The sequence below is a fragment of the Triticum aestivum genome, chromosome 5D, assembly GCF_018294505.1.
Source record: "Triticum aestivum cultivar Chinese Spring chromosome 5D, IWGSC CS RefSeq v2.1, whole genome shotgun sequence".
NCBI classification, from domain to species: domain Eukaryota; kingdom Viridiplantae; phylum Streptophyta; class Magnoliopsida; order Poales; family Poaceae; genus Triticum; species Triticum aestivum.
In genome coordinates, this window is record NC_057808.1 from 312,005,980 (window position 1) to 312,022,628 (window position 16,649).

Genomic DNA, 16,649 nt, shown 5'->3' on the forward strand with positions numbered 1-16,649 from the left:
CTCGCTCCCAGGTGGCTTCATCTTCCGTGTGGTGACTCCACTGGACTTTGCAAAACTTGATAACCTTACTGCGGGTAACTCGGCTGGCATACTCAAGAATCTTAACTGGTTTCTCCTCATAGGTCAAATCACTTTCCAGCTGAATCGCTTCCAGCGGCACAGTATCTCTCAGTGGTATCTCAGCCATCTCTGCGTGGCACTTCTTCAACTGGGAAACGTGAAATACATCATGAACTCCTGACAATCCTTCGGGCAATTCCAGCTTGTAGGCAACTTCTCCCATACGTTCCAAAACTCTGTATGGTCCGATAAAACGGGGCGCTAACTTTCCCTTAACTCCAAAGCGCTTCACTCCTCGAAGTGGTGATACTCGAAGATAAACTCTGTCTCCGACTTCGTGAACTGTCTCCTTTCGTTTAGAATCAGCATAACTCTTCTGCCTGGACTGGGCTACCTTGAGCCTATCGCGAATCAACCTCACTTTCTGTTCAGACTCCTTAATCAAATCTGGTCCAAACAACTGACGGTCTCCAACTTCGTCCCATAACAACGGTGTTCTACACCTCCTTCCGTACAAAGCTTCGAAAGGGGCCATCTTCAAACTGGTTTGATAACTGTTGTTATAGAAAACTCTGCATATGGCAAATTGTCGTCCCAACTAGATCCATAATCTAGTGCACAAGCTCTCAACATGTCCTCCAAAATCTGGTTGACTCTCTCTCGGTCTGTCCATCTGTCTGTGGGTGAAAGGCTGTACTAAATTCTAGCCTGGTTCCCAAAGTTTCATGTAACTGCTTCCAAAACTTCGAGGTAAATTGGGTTCCTCTGTCTGATACAATGGTCCTCGGAACTCCATGCAAACATACGATCCTGGTCATGTATATCTTTGCCAACTTAGCACTGGTGTAAGTGGTCTTCACTGGAATGAAATGAGCCACTTTCGTCAAACGGTCGACTACAACCCATATTGAGTCATAGCCTGAACGAGTCCTGGGTAATCCCGTGATAAAATCCATGCCTATTTTATCCCACTTCCATTCGGGTATCGGCAATGGTTGTAGCAACCCTGCTGGCTTCTGTTGCTCTGCCTTCACTCTCTGACATACATCACAAACTGCTACATACTCTGCAATATCCTTCTTCATTCCGGTCCACCAGAAAGTATTTTTCAGATCCAAATACATCTTGGTATTCCTGGGTGAATCGAGTACGGTGAATCATGGGCTTCTTGCAAAATCAACTTCCTGATCTCCGGATCTTTTGGCACATAAATGCGGTCCTCAAACCATAAGGTATCGTGCTCATCCTCACGAAATCCCTTGGCTTTTCCTTTGCTCATCTTCTCCTTTATCTCTTCAATCTCCTTGTCTGTCTTCTGAGCTTCTCTGATCCTTTCCATCAAGGTAGACTGAATCTCCAGTGTCGCTAAATAGCCTCTTGGGACTATCTCCAAACATAGTTCGCGAAGGTCCTCGGCTAACTCCTGAGGTAACTCTCCTGTCATGAGGGTGTTGACATGACTCTTGCGGCTCAACGCGTCTGCTACTACGTTAGCCTTTCCTGGGTGATAATGCAATCTCATATCATAATCCTTAATGAGCTCCAACCATCTCCTCTGTCTGAGATTTAACTCCTTCTGCGTGAAAATATACTTCAAACTCTTGTGATCCGTATACACCTCACAATGGTTTCCGATGAGAAAATGTCTCCATGTCTTCAACGCATGCACCACGGCTGCTAACTCCAAATCATGCGTAGCATAATTCTTCTCATGGGGTTTAAGTTGTCGTGAAGCATATGACACAACTCTTCCTTCCTGCATAAGCACTGCTCCAAGTCCTCGACGAGAAGCGTCGCAATAAACTTCATAATCCTTGCGTTGATCTGGCAGAATCAACACTGGTGATGTAACCAATCGTTTCTTCAACTCTTGGAAACTAGCTTCACAATCCTCAGTCCAATTGAATTTGGTGTCCTTTTTCAATAGCTCAGTCATGGGCTTAGCAATCTTCGAGAAATTCTCGATGAATCTCCGGTAGTATCCTGCAAGTCCAAGAAAACTCCGGATTTCTCCAACTGTCGTGGGTGATTCCCAACTTGTCACTGTGTCAACCTTGGCAGGGTCTACTACTATTCCTTCTCCAGAAATAACATGTCCAAGGAATCCAACTTCCTTCAGCCAAAATTCACATTTGCTGAACTTGGCATATAACTGATGTTCTCTGAGCTTCTCAAGTACCAATCGCAAATGCTCCTCATGCTCTTCCTCATTCTTGGAAAAGACTAAAATATCGTCAATGAACACCACGACGAACTTATCCAAAAACTCCATAAACACTTTGTTCATCAGGTTCATAAAATAGGCAGGTGCGTTAGTCAGACCAAATGACATAACGGTATACTCATACAATCCATATCTGGTGGTAAAAGCCGTCTTAGGTATATCCTGCTCTCGAATCTTTAACTGATGGTATCCTGATCGTAGATCGATCTTGGAAAATACTTTAGCTCCTTGTAGGCGGTCAAACAAATCATTGATCATCGGCAGTGGGTACTTGTTTTTGATGGTCACTTCATTCAATCCACGGTAATCAACAACCATCCTCAGCGATCCATCTTTCTTCTCCACTAGAAGTACTGGTGATCCCCAAGGTGACGAACTTGGGCGAATATAGCCTTTATCCAGTAACTCCTTGATCTGCTTCTTAATTTCCTCCAAATCTTTTGCGGGCATCCTGTACGGTCTCTTAGATATTGGCCCTGTGCCTGGCAAAAGTTCAATCAAGAACTCAATGTCTCTATCCGGTGGCATGCCTGGCAACTCTTCTGGAAATACATCCGGATAATCCTTCACCACTGGTACTTCCTCCTGTACAACTCCTGATAAGGAATTCACTTGAGTCCTCTTCGGCATATGCCGGGATACATACTTGATCCTTTTTCCTTCTGGGGTGGTAAGCAAAATCGTCTTGCTGGCACAATCGATGTTTCCTCCATACAACGATAGCCAATCCATTCCCAAAATCACATCCAAACCTTGCGACTCCAAAACTATTAGGTCTGAGGGGAAAACATGCCTACCAATGGCCAATGGCATCTGAAAACATCCTTGGCTTGCCATATACTCTGCTCCTGGCGAGGTTACTAACATAGGGGTTCTGAGAACTTTGGTGGACAGCTTAAACTTATTCACAAATCCCCTTGATATGTATGAATGCGATGCACCAGTATCGAAAAGAACGGTTGCAGTAAATGACTTAACCAAAAACTTACCTATTACTGCATCAGGCTGTGCTTCAACCTCCTCCACGCTCACGTGGTTCACGTGTCCTTTGTTGAACGGGTTCGGCTTCTTCCCAGAGCTTCCATTGCCATTTCCATTTTGGGCTTCAGGACATTCATTGGCATAATGTCCAGTCTTCTGGCACTTAAAGCAAGTGACTTGGCTCAGGTCCCTCTTGGCTGGGGTAGATGGGTTGGTGCGGTTCTGTCCGTTGCTTCCTCCATTCCCATTACCATTTTTAGAGCCATTATGGTTGTGCGAACTACCTCCTCCATGGGTATGCTGAAACTGTCCTCCCGGCTTCGGGGCAAAACGTGGTTTCTGTTGAGCTCCAGAGTTATACTTCCCTTGTCCATACTTCCTCTTACGGTTTTCAATCTGCTGTTGCTTCCCTTCAATCATGAGAGCTCTATCTACCAACTCCTGGTAGTTGTTGAAGGTTGCTACCATCAACTGCATACTCAGTTCATCATTCAGTCCTTCCAAAAATTTCTCCTGCTTGGCTGCATCTGTAGCAACGTCATCTGGTGCATAACGTGCTAATTTACTGAATTCCTCCACATACTGGCCTACGGTGCGTCCTCCTTGGCGTAGGTTGCGAAACTCACGCTTCTTCATAGCCATAGCTCCTGCTGAAACATGAGCTGTACGGAAAGCTTGCTGAAACTGGTCCCATGTGACAGTGTCAATAGGGTGCGTGGCTGTATAATTCTCCCACCATGATGCTGCGGGTCCATCAAGCTGATGTGCGGCAAAACGCACTCTTTCAGCATCTGTGCATCCTGCAGTGGTCAACTCCCTTCCAACTTTGCGGAGCCAATCATCTGCAACAATCGGCTCGGTGCTACTGGAAAACACCGGCGGGTTTAGCCTTAAGAAACGGGCTAAGTGATCAACAGGTGGTGGTGGCGGTGGGTTGTTGTTGTTGTTGTTGCCTTGGTTCTGCACTAACACTTGCATCAGGGCATTCTGTTGCTGAATCAACTGGGTGATCTCTGGTGGGAAAACAAATCCGGGGTCGCGTCTCGGAGGCATCTGATGGGTTAGAAAAGATGAGAGTTAAGAATAGAATGAGGTCTAGAGGAAAACACTACCCATATGCTCATGAGACAAATACAATCAATATCACTCAATCAATTCAAACAAGGCATAACAATCGATCTAACTAGCGTTACAAAGTGCTTGAACTATACTATTAAATGGGGGAAAACTACTACTGATATGGTGGTCTACTAGAAATTCTGATCAGTTGAAGACTCCATGATGTCTGCTCCAGCTTCATCAACAAAGTCATCTTCACTTGGTTCCGAGTCGGTGTCGTCGATGATGATGTAGTTATCCGGACAAGTGCATTCGTCATCTTTGCTTTTGGCACTGGATTTCCCATGAATACTCCAATCTTCTTCTCCAGGTCGTCATTCTTCCCTACTAGTGCGACGATTTCCTCCATATAATCCTCGCGTGTAGCCTTGAGTTCTTCCTCCAGCTCCTTGATCTTCGTCAATGCCTTCTTCAGTTCTTCCTTGTCCGTGCACATCTGGTTCTCCTGGCGACGGATATGTTGGTTTTGCTCCTGGATGAAAGCTGCAATTGATCCATCCTTCTTGGTTCTGATCATCTCCCATTGCGCGTCTCGGCGTCCACAAATCTGATAAATTGTATCCTTAAGCTCCTGGTGGTAGACTTCTCCAATGCGTCCCATAGCGATGTGGGCTGCCATGCTCTTCCCTAAACTCCAGGTTGGTGCTTCGAAAACCAATCTTATGGGTTCAGTAACTGGCACAAACGTCCTTCCTGGAATGTGAACTTGAATCTTCCAGCTCTCCTCTTCGGGTAATGTGGCGTTGTAGGTTCCGGTGATGCTTGGTATTCCTATGTTCAAGTACTTGGTGACTTCCTTCAAGTGTCGACCAAAAGGCGTGTCTTCATCTGGTTGCATGAACTTGCTCCTTGTATCCGCCATTCCTAAAAGAGTAGAAAGTGGAGAGGGGTCAGAAATGAGAAGAGAGAAGTGTTCTAGGGCTTAAGCTTAGTGGTCGTGTCCTACAGTCAGCGTGTGCTCTGATACCACCTTTGTAGCGACCAGACCTCAAATGGTCTGTGCTGCTGTGCACCAGTGTCATCCCTGGATCAGTAATGCTGACACGCACAGTACAAATGGAGGATTTATAACAGAGTAGCAATCACACACTTATTACATCGAATATCTCCAAAGAGAATAAGTATGATAAATATGGCTTAAGGCCATCTAAAACGATAACAGCGGAAGACTTGGAAGATAAGTGAGTCCATCAACTCCAGCGGCATCACTGAGTATAAGACCACGACCTAAGGCACCTTACTCGTCGTCTGAAAAGTCTGCAACATGAAACGTTGCAGCCCGAAAACGGGTCAGCACATGGAATATGCTGGCAATGTAACACATAGAGAAATAATGAACATAATAATACTATACTACATGCATATAAGGCTGGTGGAAAGCTCTATGGTTAAAGTTTTTGCGGAAAGCCAATTTTTCCCTACTGCAAAGGAATAAATTTTATTTAACTATCATGGTGGTTGTTAAACATTGAGATGGTTGACAGCATCTCAATCCCAATTAAGTGTCATCAATAACCCAACAAAATTAATTAAAAGTAACATGGTGATGAGATTCACATGATAATCCAGGTACTAGATACTCAAATTGTCCATAACCGGGGACACGGCTAACCATGATTAGTTTGTACACTCTGCAGAGGTTTGCGCACTTTTCCCCACAAGACTCGATCTCCTCCGTTGGATTACTCGCACTACATGGTGTTTGAGTAACGGATGACCGAGACACAGTCTTTCAGAAGTGTTTGCACCTTACGTATGGGTAGACAGTTACACCTACTTTCCCCTACATCTGCTAGTCTACCACTGTAAGAGTTCACACAACTTAGTCAACTATGCTAGAGCCCATAATAGCTTGTGGCTGCACACGGAAGTTTCTAGCATGAATAATCTCATGATCCCTTTGAACCTGGGTGGCGGTCCAAAAGAAAAACAGGCAATCCTGGAATACCCAGGTACCTCAATCCACCCAGATGTGAGTTTTAGTTGCCACCTTAAGTAAACCATTATTAACAATCTCACATCTGTCATGAATATCACTCAAACCCAATCCACGTCTACGAGCATAGCATGGCAATATAATAGCAAACGTAGAAGTAACTCCCAAGGGTTTGATAAAAGAACAGGTAATAGGTACTACCTCAACTACTTCCCAATACCCACAATTTAATTAGATCCTAATCATGCAATGTTTGAGGAATAGATCTAATGCAATAAAAACTGGGTATGGAAGGTATATGATCAAAGTGTTACTTGCCTTCCTGATGATCCGCGAAACCTAGCGATTCGAAGTAACAAGCGGCACACTCCGGGTACTCTATCGCAAACAAACAAGCAAACAATAAGTACTCATCTAATGCACAGGTAAAACTCGAATGAAAGATCCAACCAGAAAGTTCAACTTAAGAACTCCGGTTTGCAAAAAGAATCAACTCGAACGAAGCAACGAAAGTCAAACGGCGAAAGAAACAAACTTCGTTTACTAATCTGGATCTAGGTCAAATTTTACAGTAGCAAAAACTTGTTTGAGTAGGTTAAATGAAAAGAGAATTTCGAGACGAAACTCTAGGCGCTTGAATCGCCTGATTCCGATAAACGAGCGAAAAATTAAACAGAAACGAAGATTCGATCAGAAATCGAGATCTGAGATAATCGCGGAAAAATCCGATGAAAAAGAAAAACGGATGAACGGTTAAAGAACGGACGTTCGTTAACAACGAAAATCCGACGAACGCGCTCGTTAAAACGAACGGGTCGGTGAACGTTCACAAAATAACAAAACCGAAGAAAATAAACCGATCTAGGGTTTTTTTTTAACGAACGGTTTTTTTAAACGAAACCGGCAACGACGGCGAGGTATACCTCGTCGGGGCAGGGCTCCGGCTGGCTCCAGCGAGGGCGGCGGGGTGCGGCGGGGCTCAGGGGGCTCGGGGTGGCAAGGGCGGCTCCGGCGGCGGGGTTCGGCGAGCGGCGGCGGCCTTCGGGCTCCTGCTTCGGCGGCGGGGTGCGGGGCGGGTGCGGGGCGGCGGCGGGGTGAGAGGGAGGGGGCGGCGGCGGGGTTTATAAAGAGGGGGGAGGGGTGCTTGGAGGAGGGGGCAAGGCGCGGCGGCGGGGTGTCCGTGGCGGACACGGCGGCGGCGTCCGGCGTGCTCGCGGAGGAGAACGCGGAGATGGGCCGGCGGCGCGGCTGGGCCTCGGCCCGGTCGGGCGCGGCGCGATTTTTTTTTAAAACGTTCCGCCGAAAAATTCGTAGAAAAATAAATAAAAATCCAAAAAAGATAAAACAAATTTCCACGTCTAGTTAGAATATTTAGAACAGGGTGAACATTTTTTGACACAAAAAATAAATTTTTTGAAAACATGCAATATTTTTTAATGCAATTAAAATTGCGAATAAAATCCAATAAATGATTTTAACATTTTTCCTCCAATATTTCAATTGTTTTGGAGAAGTCATATTTTCTCCTCTCATTTATTTTTAATGAAATATTTTTCCGGAGAGAAAAATAATTAAAACCAAAATCCTCGTTTTATTATTTGATGAAAATCAAATATGAAAATTCGAGAAAATCCCCAACTCTCTCCGAGGGTCCTTGAGTTGCATAGGATTTATCGAGGATTTGTCAAAATGCAATAAAATATGATATGCAATGATGATCTATGTATAACATACCAAATTGAAAATTTGGGATGTTACAAGTATTTCCCTCAGTTTGAGAACCAAGGTATCAATTTAGTAGGAGAAGAACGTGCAAATCGCCAATAACTGCACAAACAATCAAACACTTGAACCCAACGCGATAAAGGGGTTGTCAATCCCTTCATGGTCACTTGCAAAGGTGAGATCTGATAGAGATAGATAAACAAAAGATAAAATATTTTTGGGTTTTTGGTGTATAGATCTGAAAGTAAAAGATTGCAAAATAGTAGATCGGAAACTAATATGATGGAAAATAGACCGGGGGCCATAGGTTTCACTAGAGGCTTCTCTCTTAAAGGCAAATAATACGGTGAGTGAACAAATAACTGTCGAGCAATTGATAAAAAAGCGCAAAGTTATGACGATATCGAAGGCAATGATTATGCAATATAGGCATCACGTCCGTGTTTAGTAGACTGAGTCCTGCCTGCATCTACTACTATTACTCCACACATCGACCGCTATCCAGCATGCATCTAGAGTATTAAGTTCATAAAGAATGGAGTAACGCCTTAAGTAAGATAACATGATGTAGAGGAATAAACTCAAGCAATATGATGTAAACCCCATCTTTTTAGCCTCGATGGCAACAATTCAATATGTGTCTCACTACCCCTACTTTGTCACTGGGTGAAATCACGCAAGATTGAACCCAAAGCTAAGCACCTCTCCCATTGCAAGAAAAACCAATCTAGTTGGCCAAACCAAACCGATAATTCGACGAAATACAAAGATACCAAATCATGCATATAAGAATTCAGAGAAGATTCAAATAATATTCATAGATAAGCTGATCATAAATCCACAATTCATCAGATCTCGACAAACACACCGCAAAATAAGATTGCATCCGATAGATCTGCAAGAACATCGAGGAGAACATGGTATTGAGAATCAAAGAGAGAGAATAAGCCATCTAGCTACTAGCTATGGACCCATAGGTCTGAGGTAAAGTACTCATGCTTCATCGAAAGGGCAATAGAGTTGATGTAAATGCCCTCCATGATCGAATCGCCCTCTGACAGGATGTCAGAAAAGGCCCCAAGATGGGATCTCACGGGAATAGAAGGTTGAAGCGGTGGAAAAGTGTTTTCATGGATGCTTCTGGTGGTTTGGTAATATATGTTAATATATAGGAGGAAGATCTAGGTCAGGGGAGTCACGAGGGGCCCACAAGGTAGGGGGCGCCCCCCCTAGGGCGCGCCCTCCACCCTTGTCGCCGCCTCGTGGCTCTTCTGACTTGCACTCCAAGTCCCTTGGGTGTCTTCTGGTCCAAGAAAAATCATCATGAAGTTTTATTCCGTTTGGACTCCGTTTAGTATTCCTTTTCTGCGAAGCTAAAAAACAAGGAAAAAACAGAAACTGGCACTGGGCTCTAGGTTAATAAGTTAGTCCCAAAAATAATATAAAATAGCATATTAATGCATATAAAACATCCAAAATAGATAATATAATAGCATGGAACAAGCAAAAATTATAGATACGTTGGAGACGTATCAAGCATCCCCAAGCTTAATTCCTGCTCTTCCTCGAGTAGGTAAATGATAAAAACAGAATTTTTGATGTGGAATGCTACCTAACATATTTATCCATGTAATTTTCTTTATTGTGGCATGAATGTTAAGATACATAAGATTCAAAACAAAAGTTCAATATTGACATAAAAACGATAATACTTCAAGCATACTAACAAAGCAATCATGTCTTGTCAAAATAACATGGCCTGTCAAAATAACATGGCCAAAGAAAGCTATCCCTACAAAATCATATAGTCTGGCTATGCTCCATCTTCATCACACAAAGTATTCAAATCATGCACAACCCTGATGACAATCCAAGCAATTGTTTCATACTTTTGATGTTCTCAAACTTTTTCAACTTTCACGCAATACATGAGCGTGAGCCATGGACATAGCACTATAGGTGGAATAGAATATGGTGGTTGTGGAGAAGACAAAAAGAAGGAGATAGTCTCACATAAACTAGGCATATCAACGGGCTATGGAGATGCCCATCAATAGATATCAATGTGAGTGAGTAGGGATTGCCATGCAACGGATGCACTAGAGCTATAAGTTTATGAAAGCTAAAAAAGAAACTAGGTGGGTGTGCATCCAACTCGCTTGCTCACGAAGACCTAAGGCAATTTGAGGAAGCCCATCATTGGAATACACAAGCCAAGTTCTATAATGAAAATTCCCACTAGTATATGAAAGTGACAACATAGGAGATTCTCTATCATGAAGATCATGGTGCTATGAAGCACAAGTGTGGAAAAGGATAGGAACATTGCCCCTTCTCTCTTTTCTCTTATTTTTTTGTGGGCTTCTTTGGCCTTTTTTTTCTTCCCCTTTTTTCGTTCGGAGTCTCATCCTGACTTGTGGGGGAATCATAGTCTCCATCATCCTTTCCTCACATGGGACAATGCTTTAATAATGATGATCATCACACTATTATTTACTTACAACTCAAGAATTACAACTCGATACTTAGAACAAAATATGACTCTATATGAATGCCTCCGGCGGTGTACCGGGATGTGCAATGACTCAAGAGTGACATGTATAAAAAATTATGAATGATGCCTTTGCCACAAATACTATGTCAACTACATGATCATGCAAAGCAATATGGCAATGATGGAGTGTGTCATAACAAACGGAACGGTGAAAAGTTGCATGGCAATATATCTCGGAATGGCTATGGAAATGCCATTATAGGTAGGTATGGCGGCTATTTTGAGGAAGGCATATGGTGGGTGTATGGTACCGGCGAAAGTTGCGTGGCACAAGAGAAGCTAGCAATGGTGGAAGGGTGAGAGTGCGTATAATCCATGGACTCAACATTAGTCATAAAGAACTCACATACTTATTGCAAAAATCTATTAGTCATCGAAACAAAGTACTACGCACATGCTCCTAGGGCGATAGATTGGTAGGAAAAGACCATCACTCGTCCCCGACCGCCACTCATAAGGAAAACAATCAATAAATAAATCATGCTCCGACTTCATCACATAACGGTTCACCATATGTGCATGCTACGGGAATCACAAACTTTAACACAAGTATTTCTACAATCCACAATTACTCACTAGCTTGACTCTAATATCACCATCCTCATATCTCAAAACAATCATAAGGAATCAAACTTCACATAGTATTCAATGCACTTTATATGAAAGTTTTTATTATATCCCTCTTGGATGTCTATCATATTAGGACTAAATTTATAACCAAAGCAAATTACCATGATGTTTAGAAATACTATCAAAATAATATAAGTGAAGCATGAGAGTTCAACAATTTCTATAAAATGAAACCACCGCCGTGCTCTAAAAATATATAAGTGAAGCACTAGAGCAAAAATGCCTAGCTCAAAAGATATAAGTGAAGCACATAGAGTATTCTAATAAATCATGATTCATGCGTGTCCCTCTCAAAAGGTGTGCACAGCAAGGATGATTGTGGCAAACTAAAAAGTAAAGACTCATGTAACATCCCAAATTTTCAATTTCGAATGTTATACATTAGATCATCATTGCATAGCATATTTTATTGCATTTTGGCAAATCCTCGAAATCCTAAGCAGCTCAAGGACCCTCGGAGAGAGAGTTGGGGATTTCCCGGTTTTCATATTTGGTTTTATCAAATAATGAAACGAGGATTTTTGGGTTTTAATTATTTTCACTCCAAAAAAATATTTCATATTAAAATATATGAGAGGAGAAAATATGACTTCTCCAAAATAATTGAAATATTGGAGGAAAAATATTAAAATCAAATATTCGATTTTATTTGGATTTTATTGCAATTTTATTTGCATTAGAAAAATTGCACGTTTTCAAAATTGCACTTTAGGGCCAAGAAAATGTTCATCTCGTTCTAATTATTTTAATTAGACCACGAAAATTTGTTTTGGTATTTTTCGATTTTTATGTATTTTTCTAGGATTTATTTAAGTTCGGCGAAATTTATTTAAAAAAAATCCTGCGCGCCCGACTGGGCCGAATCCCAGCCGAGCCAGGCCGGCCCGCAAGCGCCACCGCCTCCCGTCGTCGTCTCCGCGTCGGAGTCCGCCGCTGCCGCCGAGTCCGGGAGGAGCACGCCTCCCGGGGTTGCCCCCTCTCCAAGCCGGAGTCGCCCCCTCCTATAAGTACCCCGCCCCCACCGCCACCTCTCCCCACCCCCAAGCCCGCCGCCCCGCCACCGAAACCCGCCGATGCCGGAGCCGCCCGACGCCGACGCCCCAAGCCGTCGGAGCCGCCCGAAGCCGCCGCCCCGTCGCCCCGACGTCGACCCCGCCGCCCTACGCCGCCACCCCGCCGCCCTACGCCGCCACCCCGCAGCCCCGACGCCCCGCCGGAGAGCCTCGCCGGAGGTATACCGAGCCGCCGCCGCTGTGTCCGGTTTAAAAAAAATGATTCGGTTTTTTTGAAAACCCTAGGTTTTTTTCTTTTTTCTCGGTTTAGTTAATTAGCGAGCGTTCACTCGTTCGTTCGTTTTAACGAACGTGTTCATCATTTAGTTACAGTTAACGAACGTTCGTTTGATAAACTGTTCGTCAGTTTTTCTTTTTCTCGGATTTTCCGCGATTATTCCAGATCGCGATTTCTGATGCGATTTTCGTTCTAGTATATCTTTTCGCTCGTTTGTCGGAATCAGGTGATTCAAGTGCCTAGAGTTTCGTCTCGAAATTCTCTTTCCGTTTAAGCAACTCAAACAAGTTTTTGCTACTGTAAAATTTGACTTAGATCCAGATTAGTAAATGAAGCTTGTTTCTTTCGCCGTTTGACTGTCGTTGCTTCGTTTGATTTGATTCTTTTTGCAAACCGGAGTTCTTAAGTTGAACTTTCTGGTTAGATCTTTTATTTGAGTTTTACCTGTGCATTAGTTGAGTGCTTATTGTATGCTTGTTTGTTTGCGATAGAGTACCCGAAGTGCGCCGCTTGCTACTTCGAATCTCTAGGTTTCACGGATCATCAGCAAGGCAAGTAACACTTTGATCATACCTCTTTACTACCCAGTTTTATTGCATTAGACCAATCCTCAAACATTGCATGATTAGGATCTAATTAAATTGTGGGTATTGGGAAGTAGATGAGGTAGTACCTATTACCTGTTTTGTTATCAAACCTTTGGGAGTTACTTCTACGTTTGCTCATATTGCTATGCTATGTTAGTAGACGTGGATTGGGTGAGTGTATCCATGACAGATGTGAGATTGTTAATTTAATGGTTTACTTAAGGTGGCAACTTAAACACACATCTGGGTGGATTGAGGCACCTGGGTATTCTAGTGATTGCCTGTTTTCTTTTGGACCGCCACCCAGGCTCAAAGGGATCATGAGATTATTCATGCTAGAAACTTTCGTGTGCAGCCACAAGCTATAATGGGCTCTAGCATAGTTGATTAAGTTGTGTGAACTCTTACAGTGGTAGACTAGCTGATGTAGGGGAAAGTAGGTGTAACGGTCTACCCGATCGTAAGGTGCAAACACTTCTGAAAGATTATGTCTCGGTCATCCGTCACTCAAACACCATGTAGTGCGAGTAATCCAACGGAGGAGATCGAGTCTTGTGGGGAAAAGTGCACAAACCTCTGCAGAGTGTATAAACTAATCATGATTAGCCGTGTCCCCGGTTATGGACATCTTGAGTATCTAGTACTTGGATTATCATGTGAATCTCATCATGTTACTCAAATTAATTTTGTTGGGTTTAGGATGATACTTAATTGGGATTGAGATGCTGTCAACCATTCTCAATGTTTAACAACCACCATGATAGTTAAATAAAATTTATTCCTTTGCAGTAGGGGAAAATTGGCTTTTTCGCAAAACTGTAACCATAGAGCTTCACACCAGCCAAATATGCATGTAGTATAGCTTTATTCTGTTCATTACTCTCTATGTGTTATTTTGCCAGCATATTCCATGTGCTGACCAATTTTCGGGCTGCAACGTTTCATGTTGCAGAATTTTCAAACGACGAGTAAGGTGCCTTAGGTCGTGGTCTTATACTCAGTGATGCCGTTGGAGTTGATGGACTCACTTATCTTCCAAGTCTTCCGCTGTTATCGTTTTAGTTGGCCTTAAGCCATATTTGTCATACTTATTTCTCTTTGAGATACTCGATGTAATAAGTGTGTGATTGCTACTCTGTTATAAATCCTCCAAGTACTGTGCGTGTCAGCATTACTGATCCAGGGATGACACTGGTGCACGGTAGATCAGACTGTTTGAGGTCTGATCGCTACAAGGTGGTATCAGAGCACACGCTGACTGTAGGACACGACCACTAAGCTTAAACCCTAGAACACTACTCTCTTCTCATTTCTGACTCCTCTCCATTTTCTACTCTTTTAGGAACGGCGGATGCAAGGAACAAGTTCATGCAACCGGATGAAGATACACCTTTTGGACGACACTTGAAGGAAGTCACTAGATACCTGAACATCGGAATTCCAAGCTTCACCGGAACTTACAATGCCACACTACCAGAAGAAGAGCGCTGGATGATTCAAGTTCAAGTTCCAGGAAGGACGTTCATGCCAGTCACTGAGCCTATAGAGTTTTCCTTTGATGCACCAACCTGGAGTTTAGGGAAGAGCATGGCAGCCCACATCACTATGGGACGCATTGGAGAAGTCTACCACAGGGAGCTTAAGGATACTATTTATCAGATTTGTGGGCGACGAGATGAGCAATGGGAGATGATCAGCACCAAGAAGGATGGATCAATTGCAGCATTCATCCAGGAGCAAAACCAACACATTCGTCGCCAGGAGAACCAAATGTGCACAGCATGATAGATCTGAAGAAGGCATTGACCAAGATCACGGAGTTGGAGGAAGAACTCAAGTCTACGCGCGAGGATTATATGGAGGAAATCGTCGCACTGGTGGAGAAGAATGACGACCTGATAAAGAAGATCGGAGTATTCATGGGAGACCCAGCACCAGGAGGAGAAGATGATGATTGCGCTTGCCCGGATAACTACATCATCATCGACGACACCGACTCAGACCCCAGTGAAGATGATTTTGTTGATGAAGCTGGAGCAGATATCATGGAGTCTTCGACCGATCAAAATTTCTAGTAGACCACCATAATCAGTAGTAGTATTCCCCCATGTATATAGTATAGTCCGAGCACTTTGTAACGATAGTTAGATCGATTGTATGCCTTGTTTGAATTGATTGAGTGATATTGATTGTGTTTGTCTCATGAGCATATGGGTAGTGTTTTCTCTCTAGACCTCATTCTATTCTAAATTCTCACCTTTTCTAACCTATCAGATGCCTCCGAGACGCGACACCGGATTTGTTTTCCCACCGGAGATCACTCAGTTGATTCAGCAGCAGAATGCCCTGATGCAAGTGTTAGTACAGAACCAAGGCAACAACAACAACAACAACCCACCACCACCACCTGTTGATCACTTAACCCGTTTCTTGAGGCTGAATCCGCCGGTGTTTTCCAGCAGCACCGAGCCGATTGTTGCAGATGATTGGCTCCGCAAAGTTGGAAGGGAGTTGACCACTGCAGGATGCACAGATGCGGAGAGAGTGCGTTTTGCCGCACATCAGCTTGATGGACCCGCAGCATCATGGTGGGAGAATTACACAGCCACACACCCTATTGACACTGTCACATGGGACCAGTTTCAGCAAGCTTTCCGTACTGCCCATGTTTCAGCAGGAGCTATGGCTATGAAGAAGCGTGAGTTTCGCAACCTACGCCAAGGAGGACGCACCGTAGGCCAGTATGTGGAGGACTTTAGTAAGTTAGCACGTTATGCTCCAGATGACATTGCTACAGATGCAGCCAAGCAGGAGAAGTTTCTGGAAGGACTGAATGATGAGCTGAGTATGCAGTTGATGGTAGCAACCTTCAACAACTACCAGGAGTTGGTAGATAGAGCTCTCATGATTGAAGGGAAGCAGCAGCAGATTGAAAGCCGCAAGAGGAAGTATGGACAAGGGAAGTACAATTCTGGAGCTCATCAGAAGCCACGTTTTACCCCAAATTCGGGAGGATCTTTTCAGCATACCCATGGAGCAGGAGGTTCGCACAACCATAGTGGACCCAAGAATGGTAATGGGAATGGAGGAAGCAACGGACAGAACCGTAATAACCCATCTACCCCAGTTAAGAGAGATCTGAGCCAAGTCACTTGCTACAAGTGCCAGAAGACTGGACATTATGCTAATGAATGTCCCGAAGCTAAAAATGGAAATGGCAATGGAAGCTCTGGGAAGAAGCCTAACCCTTTCAATAAAGGACATGTGAACCACGTTTACGTGGAGGAGGTTGAAGCACAGCCTGATGCAGTAATAGGTAAGTTTTTGGTTAAGTCATTTACTGCACTCGTTCTTTTTGATACTGGTGCATCGCATTCATACATATCAAGGGGATTTGTGGATAAGTATAAACTGCCCACCAAAGTTCTTAGAACACCTATGTTAGTAAGTTCACCAGGAGCCGAGTATATGGCAAGCCAAGGATGTTTTCAGATGCCATTGTCCATAGGTAGGCATGTTTTCCCCTCAGACTTGATAATCTTG